This window comes from Lepidochelys olivacea (genome assembly GCF_965140295.1).
Source record: "Lepidochelys olivacea isolate rLepOli2 genome assembly, chromosome: 5".
In the NCBI taxonomy this organism is placed as follows: domain Eukaryota; kingdom Metazoa; phylum Chordata; order Testudines; family Cheloniidae; genus Lepidochelys; species Lepidochelys olivacea.
Window position 1 is genome coordinate 59,887,372 of NC_140415.1, and position 25,488 is coordinate 59,912,859.

A 25,488-nucleotide genomic window follows, 5' to 3' on the forward strand; every position below is an offset into this window, starting at 1 on the left:
CCTCACCTAGCTTCTCTCCTGGCTCACAGTTATAATTGGAAGGGTATGACTGGCTGTCAGAGGGTTAACAAACTGTCACTCAAATTTTCTTTAAAGGAACAGTGCTTCTACTAGTCTTCAAACCCTCTACACGTCCATTTCCATTAAAATAATTTTAAACCTATAGTGTTCTAAAGGTTTAATTTTTACTCCTGTGTGTAGTTGAAATACATGTTTGAAGTTTTACTGTCACATAGAGGTTCTCTAATGCTTTCAATTTTCTATGGAATTATTAGAATCTACTCTAAAAGGCATTGTATGGAGCTCAGAGTAATGGTTCCATTTCACATCTGTGAACATGACTCTGGAGTTCCTTGTGTGCAGCTGCAATTTGTGAAAGTATAGTGGGAGGGGGCAGATTTAGCCATCACGTTGCCCATATGGCTGCCACAGGAGCACCGGGGTATGAAGGTCATGATCAAAGTCACGCTCTGCCGTGCCTTTGTTTGTAAAACTTCTTTGACTTAGAATACATGACCACGCAACTGCCGAGGTGCTGCAGCCCAGGTTGTCAGTGAAATACCAGTTTCATTAAGGCTTTTGAACCCTATCATGTTACACTTCAGAAGTAGTGACCAGCTTATTTAAAACAAAGAAGCTTTGACCTTTCTCCCCTTTTGAAACCAAAAACAGATGAAGCTAAAGTGACTCATTTCCGGCTTTAAACAAGCTCTAAGAAACATTTTTCCAAGTACAGTTTGTGGGCTTTTTCTTCTTTCTTTTTTTTCCTCTTTCCATTCTTCTTTTGCATAAATATCTCATTCCCTTTTTGTCAAGGTCAACATATTTATTACTTATATTCATGGTGTGGTTCTTTTTTTCTTTCTAGCTTTCTTTTCTTTTCCTTTCTTTTTATCTGCATTGTTTATAACCATGACCCTTGATCCTCCAAGTCTTAAAACAGCTTTGCTTTCAGCAGCTAAATCTGACAAGGTCAGCATTTTTCTGTTTATTCTGAGAATACTATTTACCCTCTGGGGTTTTTAAAAGCAATTCTGTAAAGCATCACTTGGAAAAAGTTTGCAACATTCACAGACACACAAGCTCAGTGTCCAACAAATACCAACTTTTAACTCTGACTGTGGAAGTCAGGACAATCAAAGTCAACTTTTTTTCTGCAAAGAAAAAGATGTCTGAACAATGTAACAACCTTTCCAAGAAAAGCTAACCTATTTCATTCCAAACACTTTGTCAACCTAATTGTAGTTAGTATAATCTATTTCAGCTGTGTCAAATTCACTTATAATGATATGGGACATACTATAGGATCAATTAGTTCCTAGAATATCTTTATTGTTGTGTGTACAGCTGTGGTGTTGTTTTTTCTTCAAAAAGATATGTGTATTGCAATGACTTTCAATCAAAATGGAAAACAATCCTGTTATCCTTAGAGTGTGCAAATGATTTCTTCCCAGTTCGAACCAGTGAGACAAAAGCAGAGTGTCACACACATTCTCTATGTGATATTAAAGTTCCACAAACCATTTAAACAACTTGGACCATCTCATGGGATCTGCAGAAGAAGGTAATCCCAAAAGAGCAGATCTCCCCTGTCTATATGAAACTGACACTTCTGTGACAGCATGTTTTTCCTCCCTTACCTCCTCTTTGCTTTGCTCAGATCCCCCTACCCTGGAACACCAAGGAGACAGAGCTCTGCTAAATTCAGGGGGGATGAGTGAGGATGGAATGAAGTGGAGCAGGGTAGCTGCCACTTTTTGAAGCATTGTCCCCCTGTAGAGCCTGAGGCTTTCCATACAGAAGTCAAGGTAGGAGATAATACAGCTTTGCAGCTCTCTCTGGATCTCCTCCCTGGTACTACTAAACCAGGGCAGTGGGGCTGAGCTATAAGTAGTACAGCTACTGTGCAGCAGCACCTGTCTCTTCAAAATGGTTACTATGTCCATTCCAAAAGTGTCTCCCCAAAATCTATGGATCTAAGTAGGATGTGGCCCCCAAAATCCATGGCCTCTCCATCCCTCCCTCCATAGGGAATGGTTTCAGGAAGATTCTTCAAGGTGAACCCTATGGAGTTTTACTCCACCCCTTCACCTTTGTTTCAGGTTTCCCCCTGGGAGGATGATCTGACCCATTGTCAGGGCTGAAATGTTCTGAGCACACTGTGCTCATCCATCCTTTATTTGCTGTTTGTGCTTGCTGCTAGGATATGAGATCAGTCACCTGTGTGAAGTTCTGCCCTGAATTTTTTGATGCTTGCTCTCAGCCTAGAGGCAAATTCTTCTGGAAAGTTTGGTAAGATTGTCTCTGGTTGATGTTTGACTTATCCAAGCATGAAACAAAAATATTTTTTTTATATTTTAAAGACACTTTTTCATATGCTCTTTTTTATAACTTGTATAAATCCCAGGCTGTCTTATTTAAGAAGTGATTGCTTTCCAGGAGGAATGCTTGCTTTGCTAAATTTGAAAAAGGGATTAGTGGGGGCGGGGCTGGGGGGAACTGAAGCTGTAAACAAATTAGAACAGAATAGTGAGTACTGAGAATGCACCATTTTCCTGATTCAGTCTCAGCACAAACAGAGCCTGTATGTAACTGAGAGGCCCATGATGCAGAGAAATGAGAGGGTTGTGTGTCAGGAACTCCTGACTGTCAGTGCCTCACTGTGATAGCTTAGCAAATCAGTTCACCTCTCCGCCTCAGCTTCCACATCTGCAAGATGGGTATTACCTGCTGTACAGTAGTACTGTGACAAATAGCTAGCTGGTATTTAAATTGCTATAAAAGTGCATTTTGTTGCTATTGTTATCGTTAGTAATAGTGTCTCAGGGCAGGCCTATACTACAAACTTGAATTCGCGCAACTGCACCCATGCAGTTGCGTCACTGTAGCGCTTCTGGTTAAGACACTCTAAGCTGATGGGAGAGCCCTCTCCCACCAGCCTAATAACTCTACCTCTGCGAGAGGCAGTAGCTATGTCAGAGAGAAGCTTTCCCACTGATATAGTGCTGTCTACAAGGGGGGTGGTTTAAGGTCAGTTTAACAAAGTTGCTCAGGGGTGTGGATTTTTCACACCTCGGAATGACATAGGTATACTGAAGTAAGTCTGTAGCATAGATCTAGCCTAAGTATCCATCCACACAGTTGGCTAACAATTCTATTGTAATCAGTGATCATGCAGTCAAAGAAATGCACATGGAGGAAATTCACTTCTCTGCAGAGGACCTGCACAGGCCTGTGACCCAGTTAAGTCCTATTTATATACTTTTTAAAGGACATAAGTTCCTTCTGCAAAGGCCTGAATTTCATCCCTAGTGGGCCAGAGTTTGAGAGATGTCCAAACACCTAACTGGCTTGATGTGTGCAGAAATAACCAATGCACACATGCCAACAGGGTTTGAAAGGACAAATTAAGTTCACGATATGGTATTTGGGCAATTTTGGTACAATATGGTCAGTTGTGCAATCATTTGTCTCATACACCTGAAGGACTTGAATTGAATTAAGGCTGTGCTGCATTTATTTCAGTGTGCAATTACCCACTACTTTTAAAGGAGGTTGAAAGAAACAACAAAAATCTTGTTAGTACAATGTTATGGTTTAGATTTAACAGGGACAAAAGTCAAAAAATTCAAAGTTATGTTTCTCACAGCACCCATAATTTGGTTTCATTGAGCATACTTGCACAGAACATTTATTTAGTCAGAAAAGTTATCACAACACACAGCAATAGAAAATAGATATACACCAGAGGGGTGTCTTACATTTCCTGTGGGAACCATAACTTTGATTTTGCTAACTTCTATGCGTGTAAAATCTCATGGGTAGTATTGCACTCACTACCTCCTCGTGACATTTCTTGGAATGAATATATTCTGTTGCTTTAACATTTTATATAAAAGCATGGTCTAGACATATACATGTACCAGTGGAATTAAATCATCAATAATCACTATCTAAAATGAATTACATTGCAAAAGCACAAGCTAATGATTTATCTTTTCTTCATGGGACCGATCTCTATCAGATTGATTTATGTAGCAGCCAATCATGTTTCAGTAAACTGCAGCATGCACATGCATCTTTAAGTGATGATAAGCTGTGACTGTCCATTTATTTGTACACTAAGATGGAAAAAAAGCCAGCCAAACAAAAATAACCCACCACACCAACGTAAGTACCATGCTACTCCAAAATACTTTAAGAAAAGCTCATGAATGTTATACCTTCCAGGTTAAATATGTGGAAAAATTAGTCTAGCCAAATGAAAACACAAACAAAAATATATAGTGGGAGGCAGTGTTACAATTTTTTCTTCATTTTTATGACACAACCTTATTTTCCCTTGCATGTTTACATTATTTGCTTTGATAGAAGCCATCTTTTTGTACTTTTACGTTATTTGCTTTGATAGTAGATGCTTTGGTTGGTTGCTGGAGTGATTGACAGCTTCCTGCTGTTCTGTTTAATTGCCTTTTCTGCTGTGCAAGATTCTGTGTTTAGAAGACACAGTTTCATAAATAAATCCTGTGTGTGTATGCTTGTGCGTGCACACTCGAGAATTGTAGAGGTTTAGTTTCTTTAAGTCGAGTCACTTACCATTCAGTTACAGCTGTCGCCATACTTATGTGTATTTTACTCCACTGTATGTTGTGTTGTATTCTGTATATTTTCTCAGCCTCTCTCTGCTCACTGTATTAAGGTGCAACATAGTACTTGTTTGGATTAAGACACTCTGTAGTGCCCCTTTCATTTCAAAGGCAGCATTGGAGAGAATTGAGACTCGTGGGTTTTTTACAGAGAAGAGTATGTACAGAGTTCATCATTTGTTTTTGTTTTTTAATAAAAAGTAAGCAAAACATACACAGAGAAGAGAGAAAGTGATGTCTCAGTTACAATCACTTGAAGTCTTTGTTTTGTGTGCTTTGTCCTTTGGACTTGTTTTGAAGATTTTCTTCTCAGTTCTAATTAGATGAATTGTTTTATCTCTTGCATCAAACTAGAGGATCTGCTTTTCTTTTTACTGGCAAAGGAATTTTATTTTATTTTATTGATTTACAAGGGATCAGAAACAGCACAAACAGTGTTGTTTATAGCATGGTTGATTGCAGCTTGAGTTCGAAAAGAGTTGCTGCAAACAACCAACTTGAGAACCTAATGCTTTGGTGGCATCCTTACATTATAAATAATCTGGCATAAAATTGAATTTAGTGTTTACTTTCTTGCCTGGAACTATGACTGTGTGTTCAGGGGGTAGCTTATTTTAGAAGTAGATTTATTGTGCTTTGATAAGATAAACCTAAAAAGTTTTAGGGGGTTTATGACACAATAGGCTTATGTTTGTGACACTGACACATGAAATATAATTTTTGCACTATAAATTGGGGTTCCACTAGCCTGAACTAGTTGATGGCAAGATGGAAGTCATAGAGTGGTGTTTTCATATTAGCGGGGTATGAAGAAAACACTTATGATCAGAGATTTATGGTCTGAGAATTCTTTAGGTGCTTAAGGCTTCCAGAGGATATTGTTTTCCTTTCACAATTTAGATTCCTTATAATTACCATTCAGCCGGATAGGTAGAAGCAGACTGTTTCTCTTTAAAATGTCAAAATAATCTGTTGTAATTGTCCTTTTTTTATTTTTTTTTCCAATGGAGAAGATAAGTATAACAGGATAGGAGACTGTCAGGTAAAAATATCCTTCATCCAATCACATCAGCAAGATCTGAAAGAGCCTTAGGCAGTTTTCACTTAAAATCTGGTATTGCATTGGGGGCGGAAAATACACATGCTGCTGTGTGGGTGGGGGCAGTAGCATAGAGGATAAGATTGCATGCTGTTTAGTTACACAGAGTTGCATACAAGAGCCCTGCACGGGACTATTTTTTTTTATCCCACTCCCACCATAAAAGCCTTAGATTCCACAAATTCTGGAGGAGAAAGATTGCCCCTTTGTTACTATATTATCTATATATAAACGGAATTCAGACACAATTTTTGCCAATAAAAGAAATCTTGCTTAAATCATGTAAAAAAAATACTTTAACACTTGTTATAAGAGACATCAAATTTCTTTCTATCCCTCTCTTAAATTTAAGTATTTAAACCTAAATAAAAACTTGCTTTCCACTGCTGAATTTCGAGAGATTTCGTGTTTCCCCGCAAATTACCACAGTTTATTGTTTTTGCCCTTCCAATTTCATGCGCAACAAAGTACATTTTACCCACTCCCGCTATTATGGCAGTGAGACCTGCAGAAGTTCAGTCCCACTTCATGGCTCTACTTCATACTATGTTTCAGCTGTACTTGTTTTACCTCACTATGAAAGTACTTTGCTAAAGTAAATAGAGGGTGGAAAGGAATCTGGAGTAAATAGGCAAAAGAACCCGAGAAGAGAAAAAAATACAGCACGGCAGGCCCTGTGGCCTTTTCTCTAACATTTTAGTGTATTCCTTTGATATGCATGCATAAATATCAGATCATATTCATAGCATATTTTCCAACATGAATTGAAAATTATCTATTTCTTTTTTTATTATTCAAAATAATTTAATACATTCCAAGATAGATTTGTATCCTGAAAAGCAGCACATACCAATTAATCCTCACTTTGTTATAACGGATCAGAATGTATGAAAAATGCTGTCAGGTTTTGGGTGTTTTTCTATCCTCCTCCCCCAACCACTTTGCATACTGTAGAGACAAATGTCACATGAATTGGAAGCCAGTGGTGTTAGTAGAGTACAGACAGGATGTAATATAGGCCCCCGCATCACATTAGAAAAGAGCTAATTCACAGTTGCCTATTGGATCGTGAAATAAAAAAAAAGTAAGCCCAATTTTTTGCTTTGGATATATGCCGTGGAGTGAAAGCATTGCTTGCAATACAGGTGAGATTATCTATGCAAACTGTGCATTACCACCACAGACATTTTGTGCCATAAGATTAGTTGGTCTTCGACCTTTCAGTCTATATGGGTTTTTTGGACCACCTGATCCAAAGCCTACTGATGTCAGCTGAAGCACTCCCATTGATGTCACTGGGCTTTGGATCTGAAAAGACGGGTTTTTTCCCCCAGTGGAATAAAAAGAAGGGTTTTCACATGTCATTTCAATTTACCTCAAAGAGAAAAATATTTCACTTCATTAACACCATATATTTTAGCTTCCTTTTCCAATAACTCTGCTGTGTGTGCCATGCCCCTTTCTTATGGAGTGTAGGAGAAATGTTCCCATTTGATCCCCTGCACTAAGGATGAGTAAGAAAATGGTGTAATATTACTTTTCATAATAATGTGCAGAGGGTTTGGATTTTCAAAGCTATTCATGGAATGTTTCCCCTCCCCCAGTGCTCATGCGGGTAATTTGCACATGATAGAGTTAAATTAAAAACTAGCCATCCGAATGGGATAAAAGACTGGCAAAACTTGGGAAACTATAAACTACACAGAAGTGACAGTTATAGTCCCCTTTTACATAAGAAATTTTAAACTATTTCCTGTTGTGTCCCATTTCTCAGTTGGAATGTATTACAAAGAACACAGCCAGATTAGGGATCTAAATTACTTTCTTTTTCTTTTCTTTTTTTAATGCCACATAAATATTATGATGAGCATGGAGTTTTACCAATGAATAAAATGATAAATTTGGCCTATTAGCATCTCAATTAAATAATTGAACTGAGTTAATTCAACACTATAGTTTAATATGCATACACTCCATGGGCAATGTCATTGGAAAGGAGAAAATTACTAACCTCTGAAACCATTAATGGCCATACTCCTTTAGCTGAATCCTTTTGTATGTAGAATATAAAAACAAGAGGCTAGTTCACATTATTTATTTTTGCTCCACATACAAAATTCTGACTCTGATAAGTCTGATGCTGGTGTAAATTGGGAGTAAATGCAATCATTGTTGTCTCATCAATGACAAGCCAATATTAGGTTCATATCTGGCCCCTTTACCATAGTATCTCAACTCCTCTCAATCTTCGATGCATTTATTCCCATACCACCCTTTGTGAGGTAAGAAAGTGCTATTACCCCCATTTTACAGATGGGGAACTGAGGTACAGAGGCTGAGGCCATGTCTACACTACAGGTGCTACAGCATCACAGTTATGATGCTGTAGTTATGCCACTGTAGCACCACAGTGTCTACCCTTCCTACAATGACAAAAAGGTTATTTCTATCACTGAAGGTAATCCACCTCCTTGAGCAGCAGTAGCTAGAGCAACAGAAGCATTCTTCCATCGATTTAGCTGATTCTACACCAAGGGTTAGGTCAGCATAGCTGCAGTGCTCAAACAGAGCTACATTGATCTAAATGTTAAGCGTGGACCAGGCTGAAGTGTCAGATTTTTACAGGTATTTAGGTGCCTAAAGATGCAGATGTGCGCTCAGCGAGAGTTTTCCAAGACCTAGGTGGCTAACTACCAAATATTTCAAGGTCACATATGAAGTGTGCGGTGAAGCAGGGAATCAAACCCAAGTCCCAAGCTAGCACTGTAACTACTAGAACCATCCCTCCTCTCAGTGTAAGGCCGGTGATAGGCCCTGAAAACCAGCAGAAAGATTAAGCCTTGTTATAGTTAAAATCTCTCTCCTAATCATTGTCTCTTCCACACACCCTTGCCTCACTCTTATTTCACATCTGGCAATACACAAGTGCCGTTCCTCCCTCTGCAATGATACACAACATTAACTATTGGCAATGCCAGTGCTTAAGTTGTGCCAGGGCTGAGCCCCAGCATGGCCTAGGGATGGCCATTCAGAGCCCCGGCACCTCCGCACTCGCTGCATCAGTTATGAAAGTAAAAAATTTGCTTGAGTCCCAGCACCTATTTGTTTGAGGCCCAGTACCTCCTTAATCACAAATAAAGCACTGGGTAATGCTGTGCTACAAACACCGTGTTTGGTTGGTTGTTTTTTTTTCATGGAAAAGTTTGAAACTTTTGAAAAATAGTTCTCCAAGCAAGATTTTTTTTAAAGCTTTCCTGCAAGAGAGCTGTAATTTTTATTTACTACATTTCAGAAAACCATATTATTGTCACATCTTCTGCGCTTGATAAGTTAGTGTTCTCAATGAAATAAAGCAGTTAAGTGAAATTCACAAAACAGTTAAATGTGATTACGGCTCTTTTTAAAAGAACAAACATGTCAAGTGTCAAAAACATTGTAAGTCTGCTGTACTTCAATTTGAGTCAAAATAGACTGCTTAACATTTGTTCCTCTTCAGTGAATATCTGAAAAGAGAAAATGATACACCTGTTAAATTAACACATTTATTGTGCACCAAGGCTGTTCATTTGAACAGTAAATAAGTTAAAAACTTGAATCTCATGTAATCCACTATTCAGCCTGACTGACTGTAGAACCTCCCTAATCAAATACATCTACATGATATTGTAAGCTACATTACAGTACATTATTAGCTTGTAAAATGAAATTGCTGCAACATTATGTATTGTACATTTGAAGCAGTAACAAATTTACCAGTGATAGATGCACTAATGGATACGTTGTATTGCAATAAATATAAATTCAGAATAGCAATTGGAAAGCATTAACATTTTTGTATATGAGTTTCGGCATTTATGAGGCTGAGCTAGTGAGCAGCAAAAACAGAAGAAGTCATCTTGCTAGCTCCCACCTCATTCTGGATTGCCCTGGGCAAAAGAGTGGTGGCCTTTTCTTGCAATAGGACTCTTATGGGGGCTTGTGACTGTTACAGAAGTTCTTTGTGTATAGCTGTCATTCCATTCTCTAGAAGAAATTGCTCTGTAATTTGCGGCCTGCAGGTAACATGCAGAAGGTGCACACCAATATTTTTCTGAGGCCTTGCACACTCATTTTCCCACCTCTGAACCCTCTTTCCCATTTTTCTCCTGAGTTGCCGGATGCCGTCTTTACTTTTTCCTATGCTGTCCTCAGAACTGTTGATTTGTAACAAGCAAAACCACTTTAGAGGACAAATCAAAAGTGAAGTTAACAAGATGGTGTCCCTCACCTCTGTTTGCAGAAGCTGGGAATGGGTGACAGGGAATGGATCACTTGATGATTACCTGTTCTGTTCATTCCCTCTGGGGCACTTGGCATTGGCCACTGTCGGAAGAGACGGTATTGGGCTAGATGGACCGTTGGTCTGTCCGAGTATGGTCACTCTTATGTTCTAAGATGTGGGCAAGTAGCAGCTAAAGCAGGCAGCAGCTAAAGAAAAGTGTTGTATACACATCTTTTTCGTCTTTGGGCATCTCAGTCGGGCATCTCTGAAAATAGGTCCTTTGCTGTCATTTGCTTTTCCTCTCATGCAGCTAGTACACCTGCACAGACTTTTACAACACCTTGTGCCAGCAAAAACAGCCAGGACAACAGGATCTGGACTAAAATGCAGGACAACAGCAACACCCTATGGCTATCTAAAATGGGCAATTGCAGTTTGGTAAAAAAAAATTGGGTTGAAGGCATGTGGTGTGAAAGAGAGAGGAAGAGAAGGCCTGGAGGCATGACTTTTGGCAAAGGATGGTTGGCTGGATGGGAGAATGTTGTAAATTGTTGGTTTGTGATGTGAAGACATTATGAAATAGGTGGAGAACCACGGACATAGTTTTCTTGCCTGTGCAGATCTCACATCTCATGTGCTAATTTTTTGTGTGGCAGTGACAGCTGCATGTGTTCTATTGTTTAGTGATACTTTCCTGAGTAATATTTATTCTACATTTACAGCCAATGTTTTCTCCACTTGGTACCCTTTTGTTTTCAGCATAGCAAACTGTTGAGTAGATTTTGGAATCAGATGCCACAATGGATCTATGATATCAATAGAAGGATGTCAGAATGGGGATGCAATTATATAGTTACTGGAACTGGCAGAAATACAATAAAGTGTTTGGGTATTGTAATTCAGCTTAATGTGAAGTGCTGCTAGTTTGCTTGTCACTGAATAGTCTTTTAATTAATGAATCTTGATACCAGAACATGCTGCAGTTGGGTAAAGACCAAAGCCACATGCCACCATTATTCTACATGTGATGAAAATAGACATTCCTCTACCTAAGTGAAAAAAGTAGCATAGCAATTTGATGGGCTAATCAAGATCTGTAATCTCCATGGCTGAAAAGTGTTGCAACATTCTATTTCTATTATATATCCTGTCCATTCTTCAACAGTGTTCCATAAGGTGAATGTTAGCTCACAATTTGGCCCAGTTAATGTATTCCTTCAAATGAATCATTTGACTTTAATAAATTGCCTAGCCAATGATTTGTACTGTATGTAGCCTATTTTTCAATCAAACCACCACTACCAAATAAAATGCTGGGTTCAGGTTTGTAAACAGACAAATTGTTTTCAAATCTACACTGACAAACAAATTATTCTTGAACATAGGAGTGGACAGCAATATAGAAAAAATAATAATCAGCACCTTCTTTGATGAGCAAATTATGAATATGCCTTCTGTCCACTTGTAAGTCCCCATCACTTTATTATATTAGAACCTCACAAACATTAATGAATTTATCCTCATACCACTCAAGTGAGAAGGGGTGATTTTCCTCATTTTTCAAATTGGGAAACAGAGGCACAACAAGAACAAGTGACTTTCTACAGTCATGCAGGCAGTCTGTGGCAAATCTTGAGGCTAATTGGGTATATTGCAGGACTTTCTGGGTGAAATTCTATGGTTTGTGTTATGCAGGAGGTCAGATTAAATGATCATAGTGGTCCTCTCCAGTCTTAAAATCCATGACTCTCCTGAGCTGCCCACTGCCAACTCTGCCAAAGACTTACTGTCAATGAGTTCAGAACTGAATATTGTCTAACCTGGGCCTTGCACTTTGTAATGTTGGGGGAACTCTGCTTCACTGGCTGCTTCCAACTCTTCCTGAATTCTCCTGTCAAAGGGGAAGAAGATAATTCCTTCTCTTCTTTGTGAAGGCTAACTCCTCTTCTATCGGCAATGAGCATTGCTGAAGAATCTGAGTTTTTCTCTTCACTCCTAATGTTATGACTCTTTTTTGGCACATCATCAGGTCCCATTGGCAAATTCACACATATGAAACTCCTTAGTCATCTCCTGATAGATGGCTTTTCTGGCAAGAGCCATGACTGAGTATGAACTGTGTCCTTTAATTTGTCTGCTCCAGTTCCGTCCTGTACTTTTTTTAAAAAAAAGTGACTTATAGACACTATGGGAAGTTGTAAGAATACTTGTACAGAAGATTATATAAAAAGGTATTCAGTGATCTACAGTTACTGAAAGATGATGCTGCTTTTAAAAAAAATATCAACTATAAAGTGATTTATGGAATAAAATCAATGTTTACTACCTACAGGCCCAATCCTGACATAGGCAAAACACTCAATGATTTCTGTATTAGACTCTATTTTAAAGTGTTTTTTGAAAACCAAAAATCAAATTTGTTTTATTTTAGTGACACAGTGAAACCACTTACTGAAGCCAAGCATGGTATAATTTCCTCACCATGTTCTGCCAGTTCTAGTGATGGGAAACCAGCCAATTGTTTGCACCTCCAAAGCTTATCTGATCTTTTTCAGTCTAGAAATCTGGAACAATATCTCATGAGAACAGAGTTTCTCTCAAGATCCTTCCCAGTAACGCCCAGTTCCGACTACATCATAAATAAGACTTTTTCAGGTATTTCTATACTTCCATGATAAGTCCTCAGTAAAACTACAAAGTAAAGAGTCAAAGAAAAGTATAAAAATAAGTTTTTTGAATATTTTCAGTTCAATTCAGTTTTGAATTGAGTTTTAGGTGAAGGTTCAGGTAATTTCTTACATTAACAACAATGGGAAAGGAGCACAAACCCAAATAGAGAAATAATATGTTAAAGAACATTTAGCTAAGTGAGATGAATTTCATCAGGCCTGCTGATTTGAATAAAGCATAGAGTACTTCAGAATCTAGCTGAAGCAATCTTGGTATTGTTAGCAATTACCTTTGAGAGCTCCTGGAGGCTGGTGAGATCCCAGAGGACTAGAGAAGGGCAAACATAGTACAGTAACTATCTTTAAAAGGTTTCAGAGTAACAGCCGTGTTAGTCTATATTCACAAAAAGAAAAGGAGTACGTGTGGCACCTTAGAGACTAACCAATTTATTTGAGCATAAGCTTTCGTGAGCTACAGCTCACTTCATTGGATGCATACTGTGAAAAGTGTAGAAGATCTTTTTATACACACAAAGCATGAAAAAATATCTCCCCGCACCCCACTCTCCTGCTGGTAATAGCTTATCTAAAGTGATCACTCTCCTTACAATGTGTATGATAATCAAGTTGGGCCATTTCCAACACAAATCCAGGTTTCCCCCCCCACACACACACAAACCCACTCTCCTGCTGGTAAAAGCTTATCTAAAGTGACCACTCTCCTTACAATGTGTATGATAATCAAGGTGGGCCATTTCCAGCACAAATCCAGGGTTTAACAAGAACGTCTGAGGAGGGGGGGCGGGGGGGTAGGAAAAAACAAGGGGAAATAGGTTACCTTGCATAATGACTTAGCCACTCCCAGTCTCTATTCAAGCCTAAGTTAATTGTATCCAATTTGCAAATGAATTCCAATTCAACAGTCTCTCGCTGGAGTCTGGATTTGAAGTTTTTTTGTTGTAATATCGCAACTTTCATGTCTGTAATCGCGTGACCAGAGAGACTGAAGTGTTCTCCGACTGGTTTATGAATGTTATAATTCTTGACATCTGATTTGTGTCCATTTATTCTTTTACGTAGAAACTGTCCAGTTTGACCAATGTACATGGCAGAGGGGCATTGCTGGCACATGATGAGACTGGGAGTGGCTAAGTCATTATGCAAGGTAACCTATTTCCCCTTGTTTTTTCCTACCCCCCGCCCTCAGACGTTCTTGTTAAACCCTGGATTTGTTCTGGAAATGGCCCACCTTGATTATCATACACATTGTAAGGAGAGTGATCACTTTAGATAAGCTATTACCAGCAGGAGAGTGGGGTGGGGGGAGTATTTTTTCATGCTTTGTGTGTATAAAAAGATCTTCTACAGTTTCCACAGTATGCATCCGATGAAGTAAGCTGTAGCTCACGAAAGCTTATTATCTTTAAAAGGGGCAACAAAGATAACTTGGGAAGTGATAAACCAGTCAGCCTACCTGGAAACATACTGGAACAAATTATTAATCAATTTGTAAATACCTAGAGGATAATAGGATTAAAAGAAATAGCCAGCGTAGATTTGTCAAGAACAAATCATGCCAAAACAACCTAATTTCCTTCTTTGACAGGATTACTGGCCTACTGGATAGGGAGGAACCAGTAGCAGTGGTGTATCTTGATTTTAGTAAGGTTTTTGATACCATCCCACATGGCATTCCCATAAGCAAACTAGGGAAATGCGGTCTAGATGAAATTACTATAAGGTGGGTGCACAACTGGTTGAAAGAGCATCCTGAAAGAGAAGTTATCATTGGTTCATAGTCAAACTTTGAGAACATACCTAGTGGGGTCCCACAGGGGTCAGTCCTTGATCCGGTACTATTCATTATTTTCATTAGTGATTTGAATAGTGGCATGGAGAACATGCTTATAAAATTTGTGGATGACACCAAGCTGGAAGGGGTTGCAAGCACTTCGGAGGACAGGATTAAAATTCAAAACAAACTTGGCAAGTTAAAGAAGTGGTCTGAAATCAACAAGATAAAATTCAATAACGACAAATGCAAAGTATTACATTTGGGAGGGGAAAATCAAATGCACAAACACAAAATGGAAAATAACTGGCTAGGTGGTAGTACTGCTGAAAAGGATATGGGGGTTAGAGTGCATCAAAAATTGAATGAGTCAAAAATGTGATGCACTTGTGAAAAAAGCTAATATTCTGGGGTATATTAACAGGAATATTGTATGTAAGACACTGGAGGTAATTGTCCCACTCTACTCAACACTAGTGAAGCCTCATCTGGAGTACTGTGTCCAATTTGGGTGCCATACTTTAGGAAAGATGTGGACAAATTGGAGAGAATCCAAAGGAAAGCAACACAAAATATAAAAGGTTTATTAAACCTGCTCTTAAAGGAAAGGAAAGGTTAAATAAAACTGGGCATGTTCAGTCTTGAGAAAAGAAGACTGAAGGAGCACCTGATAAGTCTTCAAATATGTTAAGACTGTTATAAAAATCACAGTGAGCAGTTGGGGGGAGTGATAGCTCAGTGGTTTGAGCACTGGCCTGCTAAACCCAGGGTTGTTAGTTCAATCCTTGAGGGGGCCATTTAGGGATCTGGGGCAAAAATTGGGGATTGGTCCTGCTTTGAGCAGGGGGTTGGACTAGATGACCTCCTGAGGTCCTTTCCAACCCTGATATTCTATGATTCTATATTCTCTGTGTCCACTGAGGTTTGGACAAGGTGGGTTTAATCTGCAGCAAAGTAAATTTAAGTTAGATATTAGAAAAAACTTACTAACTATAAGAGTAGTTAAACTCTGAAATAGATTTCCAAGGGAGGTTATGGAATCCCCATAATAGGAAGTTTTTAAGAACAGGCTGGACAAACACCTGTAAGGATGAACTAAGTTTACTTGGTCCTGCTTCAGCACTGGGGCTGGACTTGATGACATCTTGAAATCTCTTCCCACCCTACATTTCTGTGATTCTATGATTATTTGAACTAGTTTGCCTATCAATAGTTAGTCAGTTTCAATACTGATAATATTATTCAAGACATAGGCCTCTGCCAGCTGTGAAGAATTCTGCCAAACTATGTCTCTAAATGTAGACCACCAAACTCATTTTCACTTATGGATTTGAACTCAGTCTTGATTCAATCAATGAGATTTTTTTGGCATTTCAACATTTTAAACAATTTTCACATATCTGTTCATTAAAATTCTAAAGAAGATAGATAATGAATAGCTTTAGTGAGGACTATTAAATTCTTTAGGAAGAGAAAAGAAGGACTTCATAACTGTTGAACTGTGCTATTGTTTACATTTATAATGGCTTTCCTTAAATAAATAAAATTGGTTGTTATTAGAATTATTCCTCATTCATCAGTGTTAAAGGATAGAAATACCAGTGATTCATTAAAAATTTCAAAAGTGAAAGATCTGTGCCAGTTAGTCCTTATGATCAATCCACCTTTGTCTTTCTAGAGGTAAAATTCAAATACATGCCACCCTTCCATGGAAAATAAATGATTTTTAAGTGGTCAACTTTTTATGTGATCAGAAGTACAGTATTTCAGTCCTACAGAGCTCCTGATATTCATATGTCCCCAATGCCAATGAAGACCATAGAATCCCACATTTAGCTCTTACACTGTACACATATAACACTGAGATGTAAGCTCTGTGGGGCAGGGACCATCTCTTTATCTGTTTGTATAGTGCCTACCACAATGGAGCACTGATCCATGACCAGGGGCCTTAGCTGCTACCATAATACAAATAATTAATAATAATAATTAATAATAATGTATCTATACAAGGAGGACAGCTTAATATTCTTGTTTGATTTCCAGTTGTACATAGAAAAATGAATTAAACATACCACCCTGTGAAACCTAAGTTACTCAGATAACTCACCAAAAATATCAGAGAGGTCATCCATCAGCTGTACATTCCAATTTCCTAAACAATTTACATCTATTCCAGAAATAGATTCTGACTTGTCTTGGTTCATGAAGTTTACAGTATTGTCTCTTTGGCCAGAGTGGTTAGCCAGTATTTGGGAACTTGCAGGGTTGTTTCCAATAACAGGAGAAATGGATAATGTGGTATCTCAAAGTCATGCTCGCAACTGCTTCTCCAGGTTTCCTGCTGACTTTCTCCTCTAACAAACAGGCTGCAAAATCAATATCTTACCCCACCCCTGCATTCATAATCCGGGAAACTCCTTGACCCACCTGGCATAGCTTTGATCTGCCATGTGCTTCGGGCAGTCCATCCATTGTTTGTACCTGTCTCCACAGGACTAAAGGGCTTCGTTGCTCCTTCCATTAAGTCTGAAAATATGTTTGGCACACCTGTGGACTTTAACTAGTTCTGTGCTTGTGTTTGGCTCAAAGGGCTTGTCTTCACTACAGCTTTTGGTCAATTTAAGCTATGGAATTTGAGTTACGTTAATAGCGTAACTCAAGTCGACGTAGCTTAGATCTACTTACTGCGGGGTTCTACTGTTCTATCTCTTATTAGTAAACTCTGCATTGGATGTTTAGTTGGATTACTGTTATTAGAGGACGGACACAATAAACAAATGGTGGTGTGGGTGGGTGTCGATTGTTGGATGGGGATTTACATGTATAACTACTACTAGTGCTAATGGGAATTACACTCCCAAAGCACCTTCATGCATTAATCGGAGAATAAAAACTATGCTTTGTTTTTCAGGCAAAATGCTTTTAAAAAGCAAAGTATGTTGCTGGCATTTAACATTCAGAGATATATGGCTTTGTAAATAAGAGTCTGTAAAAGAATACATGAACCTTGTGATGGAAAAAAAGTGAAAAAAATGGAACACACACAGACAAAAGGAGGAATCTGACAGATGAACTGAGTCAACTGCATAGATTAGATAGGAAGAGGAAATTAGAACTAGCGCAAAGTACTGCCTAAAATGCTAACAAGCAGAGAACAAATAAAATAATGGATAACAGGAAGGGAACTGAACCAATATAAACAGTTGCAAAGGGTATTGTGGCAGGATTTCAAATTCAGAGTTTAAGGAAGACAGAAATGTTTAATTGTTGAGCAATAGTTTTTTAACGATGTTTTACTGCAGGAACATGATATTGATGAAGTATTAAAAAATCGTGAGCCCTTTAAAATCATGGGTGTGTAGCAGTAAAGAAGGCTTTCTCTAGGAGTTCTTCCCCTATTATTCCAGCAGGGAAGGGCAATGTTTGCTCTCTCTCAAGGACTAGACCACAGGTCCCAACCCAAGCCTAGTGGATCTCCGGGGATCCATGGGAGGACTTGTGCCTCTCCATTAGCTCAGGCTAATAGTGTTTCCACCTCCACATCCTCACTCAAATCCACATGATACTTAGTGTCACACCTTCACTGGAGCCTTTTACCAGTTTCTTCCCTCTGGTCATAGCTGGTCATCCTCAACCCTCTTAGATAGAGGGTGGGTATCAGGCTCTGTGAATAAGATAGCACAGCTCTAGACTGAATTATTATTTTTGAGGACTTGCCAAAGGGTTGGATGAGGATGATATGTGTCCCAACCCCAACCTAGGTTTCCTGTTCCTTCCCCAGGCCTCATGTGTCTGCAATCTTCTCCAGTGTGGACCCATGGAGCATCATCCATGGGGTCTGGAAGAAGGAGAATGCTACTGCAAAGGTGACTGTCACCACTACTTCCAAACAAGGGGAAGGAAAAACACGTATGGACTGTCTCTTCTGTGCATGGGTCATGGGTGAAGGATGATCCAGCCTATAGTAAGGCAGATCTCCATCCTGTATGTAAAAGCCTAATTGAGAAGAAAATCTAGTGAGGACAATAAAAGTATAAAGATGATGAGGGAGATATTAAAAATAGACAATGAAAAATTAGGTGAAAGAAGAAGCCCTGAAAAATCTTTAAAGAAACATACCTAATAAGTTAGAATGACTTAAAACCCACTACTCAACACAGATTGATCAGAAACTAACTTGTACATTAGGAAGGTCTATGGTCCAGATCTTCAGAGGTACTTAGGCTCCTAACTTCCATTAATTTCCTTGATCTGGGCATATAAGACTACTGTTGCAATAGCAGGAAGTCTGACAGAGACCTCTATGTATGGAGTATGTGGAACTCTGGGTAGTCAAACGCTGTTTCTTAACTTCATGTAATTGAGAAAATGATGCAGAATGTTTATCTGTAAGTTTGCTCTGATTCCTTGAAACAGTTACGCAACATTCTGAGCTTGTTCTCTGATAAGGCAGAAAATATATGAATATTTGTGTGTTTGTGAATATAAACATATAGGGTTTACTGTTCTGCATCAGATCAATGGTCCATTAATCTTTCTCCCACAGTAGTCAGTACCACATTCTTCAGACAAAGGTTTGAAGACCTTCTCAGAATGAACAATGATGCAATGACATGCCATTGCCAGAAATTTCTTCATACACCCAAGCAGGTGGTGGTTGGTTTATGTCCCGAAGAATTGTGAGTAATATCCCTTATGCATTTTAATTCTAGTTTATGGTCAACATTTTCAAAAGTGATTAGTGATTTTGGGTGCCCAATTGAAGATACCTCAAAGGGCATGATTTTCAGAGGGCAGATGCTTTCTGTGCATCAGGCCCCTTACCGTGTCTCCAGTTGTGTCCCAAAACCAGAGGCAACATGGGTGCAGGGCCGGATTAGCCTTTTGTGAACCCGGCACCAAACTTATCTGTGGGCCCCCATGGGAGCAATGGAGCATGGCTCTGAGACTGGCCGGGCTTCTGCACCAGTCGCAGGCGGCTCAGCTCCGGGGAGACAGGTGGGGCCCCTCAGGTGGTGGGAAGCAGAGACTGCCCAGAGCTGGAAGTTCATTGGGGTCCGTCTAGGGGGCAGAGAGGAGCAGGGTAGTGGGGCCGAGGAGGCAGCAGGCCAAGAGTAGCAAGTGGTGGGTTGGGGGACCCAGAGGGGTCTCGGGGTCCAGTGCAAGCAGAGCAGGCCGGGGCCTCTTCTAAGTATGGGTCCAGCTCCATGAAGCCACTGGAGCCACTGTAAACCCAGGACTGCATGGGTGGGGAGCAGAGAGCATGCAGGATCATGTACTTCCTCTCCTAGATTTGCTGCTTGGCTTGTATTGAGCATGCTCAGTAACACTGCCGAAGCCAGCTGCCCTCACTATGCCCCCTCCCTATCGGCAGGCATCAATCATCTCTGCCGAAAACCACTATTCACTTTTGAAAATGTAAGCCAATATCATTATCAATATACATACCTACTCCATACATAGCCTTTGAAAAGTGGGAGTGGCTTCTGTTGTAGCCTCTTCCTCCTCAGTCCCTCCTTTTGTAGTTGCATATAACTTCCGTTAAATAAATTGAGATTAAAGGGTGTTAGGCACCATGGCACTTTTGAAAATTCCACAGGGTGCCTAGCCTAGCTGCGTCTTTAGGCACCAAAATACCTTTGAAGATCTGGCTCAGAATCCTATCCCACTGAGCTCACAGTCAAAAAAAAGTGATGGATGAAAGGTGGGGAAAAAAGATAAACATGCATTATTTTAATGTTCCAGTCACAAAGTTTGAACATGTGCAAGTCAAACTGTTGAAAAGCTTTTACTTAGAAATTGGCTTGTAGATCAGAAATGATCTAAGGAACAAGTCAAGTTTGAAAGAAATTGGCTTGGTAGTTCTTAAACTATGAGCATGACAGATGTTTCTCACACTGTGGAATTCTCTCTCAGATGTCTTGTCTTAATGGTAAACTGGGGAATTCACTGATCTGGTTGGAACTTCTAGGTTTTACTACAACATAAATAATAATAGCAATAATAACGTTTAGGATACCATATGTAGAAGAATTCACTATGTGTTTGTTTTGTTTGTTCATTTTAGAGAATGCTGAAGATGTTATAAAACAGTTTAGCACTCGTTTCAACTTCCAAGGACTATAAGCATCAAGACACCAAATACATTTGGAACTCTGAGACAGTTGAAAATGTGAAGAGGACAAGATGCCACTTTCTTAGCAATTTCATATCATCAAGGAATGACCACTGGACTGGGAACCCAGAACAACGGAATTCTAATCCTATTTCTAACACTGACATGCCTTACTGATACTTTGTACTCATCCAGCACTTTACAAACTTACTAAAAAAACCCGATAGCATTCTACTAAGGTTTTATTCCCTTAAATTATTTATATGTATCTGAACCTTAATTCTATTTTAACAATGCTTTTTTGGAATAAGAATACTTTTGTTAGCAAGACAGAGCAGCACTATGTTGTAAGGAGCATGCAATCTGACAACCCTGCAATGTTGATCCTTTATTTTTATGTCATTATTCTGCTGTGGTGATGGTCACTGAGAAATAACTGAATGACTGTGTATGGTAAGGAAATGTTTTCAGGGAATGCTCCTCCCAACAGGATTATGAACCAATGGGTCTATACTGGGCATGTACCCATTGGCCACCACTCCCTGTGCTGCCCTAACTTACCTACTACACTCCAACCATTCCTTCAGAGAAAGTTTCAGAACTTCAAATTTTGCTTGGAGTTGTGGATTTTTCCTGTGGTGTGTTCCACTTTCAGGATCCCCTCTGTAATGTAAATGTAATATTTGTGCTCCACTTTGGACCTTGCATATCCACAGAGGGTGACAGAGAATTTGGCTCTACCTGAAATTTTGACACTGAACATAGCTATAAATACAGCATAAAGGCTGATAAATATTCCATGTGTTTTATGAAGGATGGAGAGGAAGAATGGTTTAGTGAATAGGGCATGGGACCTGGTTCAGTTCCTGTCACAGACACAGACTTCTGCTGTGACCTTGAGTGAGTCACTCAATCTATCCAAAGTGCCTTTGTTCCTTATCTATAAAATGAAGATAGTACTTCCCTACCTTACAGAAGTGTGAGGATAAAATCAATGAACAATTGTGAGGTGCTTCAATACGATGGTGATGAGGTCCACACAAGAACCTACATAGTGAAATAGAATTGGAACTGTTTCAACTTTCAGCAGACCCACTGAGGGCCAGCTGGTTTATTTGACATACCTGGTAATGGGATCTGGTACAAATGGAACATTTTTTTAAAAAAAAACCTTAAATCTTTGGGAGCTCTGGGTCTTGTTTTAGCTTGTAACTAACTCCAGTTCCAGGAAGTGTACAGTGAAAGATCAAAGTAAGAAACACTAAGTAAGCTTGTTGAAATGAAGTGTTACTGGCATATGTTCTTCATCTCCCAAGATCATTGACCGTGTGCTTTAGCAGCTGGGATAGAAGACAAATGTTTTAGGCAGATTCAACAGAAAAGCCTGTACTTCATTTGATCAGCACAGAGCTTACCTCTTATTGAAAGACAGTAGCAAGTCTGAGGATGCATTTTTTCAGGACCAGCAATATAAGGAGTTTACTCCCAGTAACTATTTTTAGCGGCCATATTTTATAAATTATATTGGGGAGATGAGAAGCTGCACAGATCCAGAAGACGCTCCAGGAAAGATTGTGGCTCAGAAGCCACGATCCCTTCCCTGTTCACGAGCATGAGTGGGAACTTGTGTGGTGCACCATGCTTTGGCCACAGCCAGCCTATTCTGTGAGGTACTGCTGGGGTCATGGGCCTGCATTTTTCCTGGCCCCTTTGAGCCCCTAGGAATATATGGAGGGAGCAGTCCCTGACTCCAGATGCAGAGAGTGCAATTGTCCTTAGCCTTGTAGAGAGCACAACCACACCAGCCCAACTCCACACGTCTGCATTATGTCTACTGACAAGCTGGCTTGGTGTTAACATACTTGATGCATCCCAGTGAATGTAGTCACCAGTTCCACTAGAGATTATCTGATCTGAAATAAAAACAAATTAGGCTGATTCATGCCCAAATTTAAATTGATAATTAGTCTCCTTAATCATGAAAGACGGTATTGTTTAGTGGATTAGGCCTGGGAGTTAGGAAACTTGGATTCTATTTCTGATTTTGCCACTGACCTCCTATATGCCCTCAGGCAAGTAACTTCACCTCTGTTTCCTTGCTCACCTTGTGACTGTCTTGTCTATTTAGAGTGTAAGCACTTCATTAGAAGGGACAGTCTTCCATTAAGGGCTTCTCTATCTGCAGTTTTTGCACCACTTTAACTAAATTAAGTTTTTTAAAATGATTTAGTTCAATCAGGGCACCTTCCAAATCAGGCTGCAGTTGTTTTGGTATCAAGGTTTTTTACATTGTTATAGCTTGTTGCAGTAAATGGCATTTAAATATGTTTGTACAGTGCCTAGCACAATAATGCTCTATTTCAGCAGGGCCAATAAGTGCTACTGTAATATAAATAATTGCTAACAGTGTCCATTAATCACTGTCATGCAGTGACATTTAGAGGGATGTGTGTGTATATATGTGTGTGTGTGTGTGTTATAATATAGAGCTGCTTTTGCATTTGTATTTTTTTCTGGACTTTACTATCTTGGAAATACAGTGCACTGGCAGGAAGGATTTTAAAGTGCAAATTTTGTATGGTTAATTTCTGTACACTGTGAAATCCCCAGTTAGAAGCCATACTACTGATTGGGGCTTTAATATAAACGTACAGGTGAATATAAAGAAGGTTAGATAAGACAGAAATTGTAGAAGCAAATACAGTCCAGGTATTTAGAAGATCAGAGAGTAGCTCATGCTGTGTTGTAATATCTTTCTGACTTTTTGGCGGATCCTCCAGACTATTATATGACAGCTTAGCTTCTCACCAAGTAATATTAATCACTTCTTAATCAAGGTACACTGGTTTTCAGCTTAAGACTAAAGAGAACTGTTTAACAACGGAGCATTTTCAGAAATGATTGAATAATTCTTTGGTGGAGGCTATAGGGGTGAATCTTTATTTATCTAAAGAATTAAAATGTTTTCTGCGAGCAAGGAACATTTCCTATCCCCAAATTCCAACCCTTCCAAGCTGGCCTGAAATTAAAGTCTAATCACTGAGACTCAGCACACTAAGTACTTTCATTTCAGGCTGAATGCATTGTAACGTGTAAATTTGAGGAGAGTTTTATTTAAATGAAGTCTAAATCCTGGTTTAAAAACAATTCTGTTACCATAGCTAAATGCTGCATGTGACTAGCGTTGTTAGTTTGTTCTTTATATCTTTTGGTTCAGCCTCTCACTGTACAGTATGTGATTTGGCAGTACCATACCTATAGTGTTGCCAACAAATCAGCACCATTTAATTCTTGATTTTTGAAGTGAATCCGTATTTAGTGAATTTCTAGAAGAAATCTAATCATTTTCATGTCCCTAAGAGCTACTTTGGCAATAGGGGTTATATGAAAACTTCTGTACCTCCAAAACTAGGTAACTTTATAACTTGCAAATAGCAGTAATGTTAATGTCTGTTTTCTACAGTTGCATATTTTCAAAGCATATGTTTATAAAGCAATATTTGTATCAGATATTTGCTCACTGACATTTTTGCACCTAACACACAGTTTATTGTATCCTTCCTCTTCAATCGTTTTAAGTAATACACAATATTCTATGTTATCTTTTCTCTCCTGTTCAGTTGTTGTTCCTTATAATTGATGGATGGTGCAGAATATGTTTTGATGCTAAGGCTGTTCCCTTCCTCATTGTGTTTGTGTGTATATATATCATGTCAATGGAACTATGCTCATTCACATCAGTTGAGAATCTGACCCAAACACACACACACAAATTAAATGTTGGGACCTGAGACAGTTACTCAGTTGGTAAAACTAAAAATGGATGGCATCTATTTACATAAAGCCAAAGGAATATGCAAACATCAGATAAACAAGGTACTGTATAAGCTTCTCAACAGTGGCTCTGGAACGGGGGGGCCAGTGGACCCTGCCCCCTTCCCTGCCTCTTCCCCCCGAGACCCCACCTCCCTGGCCAGGCCAGCGTTAAACCCAGCTGGGGACAGGAGCCCAGGCAGTTATGGGAGCAATGTGTGTGGACTCTCCAGCTACACACAGTGCGGGGGGCCCAAGAGCAGCCCCCAGCCCATATCCTTGCCCCTTGGACTCCCCACCCTGCCCAGGGCAATAGAGGAGGAAGGTCTGTGACTCTGTGCCAGCTCCCCACAGCTGCCCACATGGCTCTGTCCCCAACCTGGCTCCAGCCAGGGGGGCATCAGAGCTGCAGCCTGGTCATGGTAAGAGCCACACAGGCAGCTGTGGGGAGCCATGGAGCCTCCACCTGTCCTGAGCAGGGTGCCCAGGGGGCAGGGAAACTGGCTGGGGGCAGCTCTCCTTGGGCCTCCTGCGCCACGGGCAGGTGAAGGGTCCACTGTGGCTCCCCACAGCTGCCAGCATGGCTTTTACCATGGCCAGGCTGCAGATCCAAGCCCCCCTCCGCCCCCTGACTGGAGTCGGGTTGAGCTGTAAGGGAAGCTGCGGGGAGCCATGGCAGACCCTCCATCTCACCTGCCCTGGACCAGGCAGGGAGCCCTGGGGGCAGGGACATGGGCAAGGTTCTGCTTTTGCCGCCCCTCCCCTGCCACACACCAACCCCTGGCGGGGGGTGCGGGGGATCCCTGGCCCCACTCTGGCTTCTGGCTTAGCCAGGGGTGTGGTCATGGGGGTCAGGGCCTCGGGGGGGGGGCTTGGCCCCCCCACTATTAGGAAGCTCCAACACCCATGCCTCTCAATATACACACACACCAGTACTTCAATCTTTGAGAGGTAGCTATTCTCTTTAAAAGTAGTGGTACTCAACATTCCTGATTTATTTCTGAAGTTGTGTTATGCAGAGGCTGATATTTTTTGCCAGACTTTGATGAGTTGCTAACTGTTGATTTCCTGTTTCCTCTACTTTTCTGAA

At 39.9% G+C, this 25,488-nt stretch overlaps 1 long non-coding RNA gene across 1 annotated transcript; it reads left to right on the forward strand.

Moving 5' to 3' along the window:
• Window positions 1-1,749: 1,749 nt before the first annotated feature.
• On the forward strand, window positions 1,750-25,488 carry LOC311520639. Its single transcript, XR_014711649.1, has 4 exons — window positions 1,750-1,808; window positions 13,756-13,840; window positions 19,017-19,149; window positions 20,538-25,488. It is a non-coding gene; the product is annotated as an uncharacterized lncRNA (long non-coding RNA).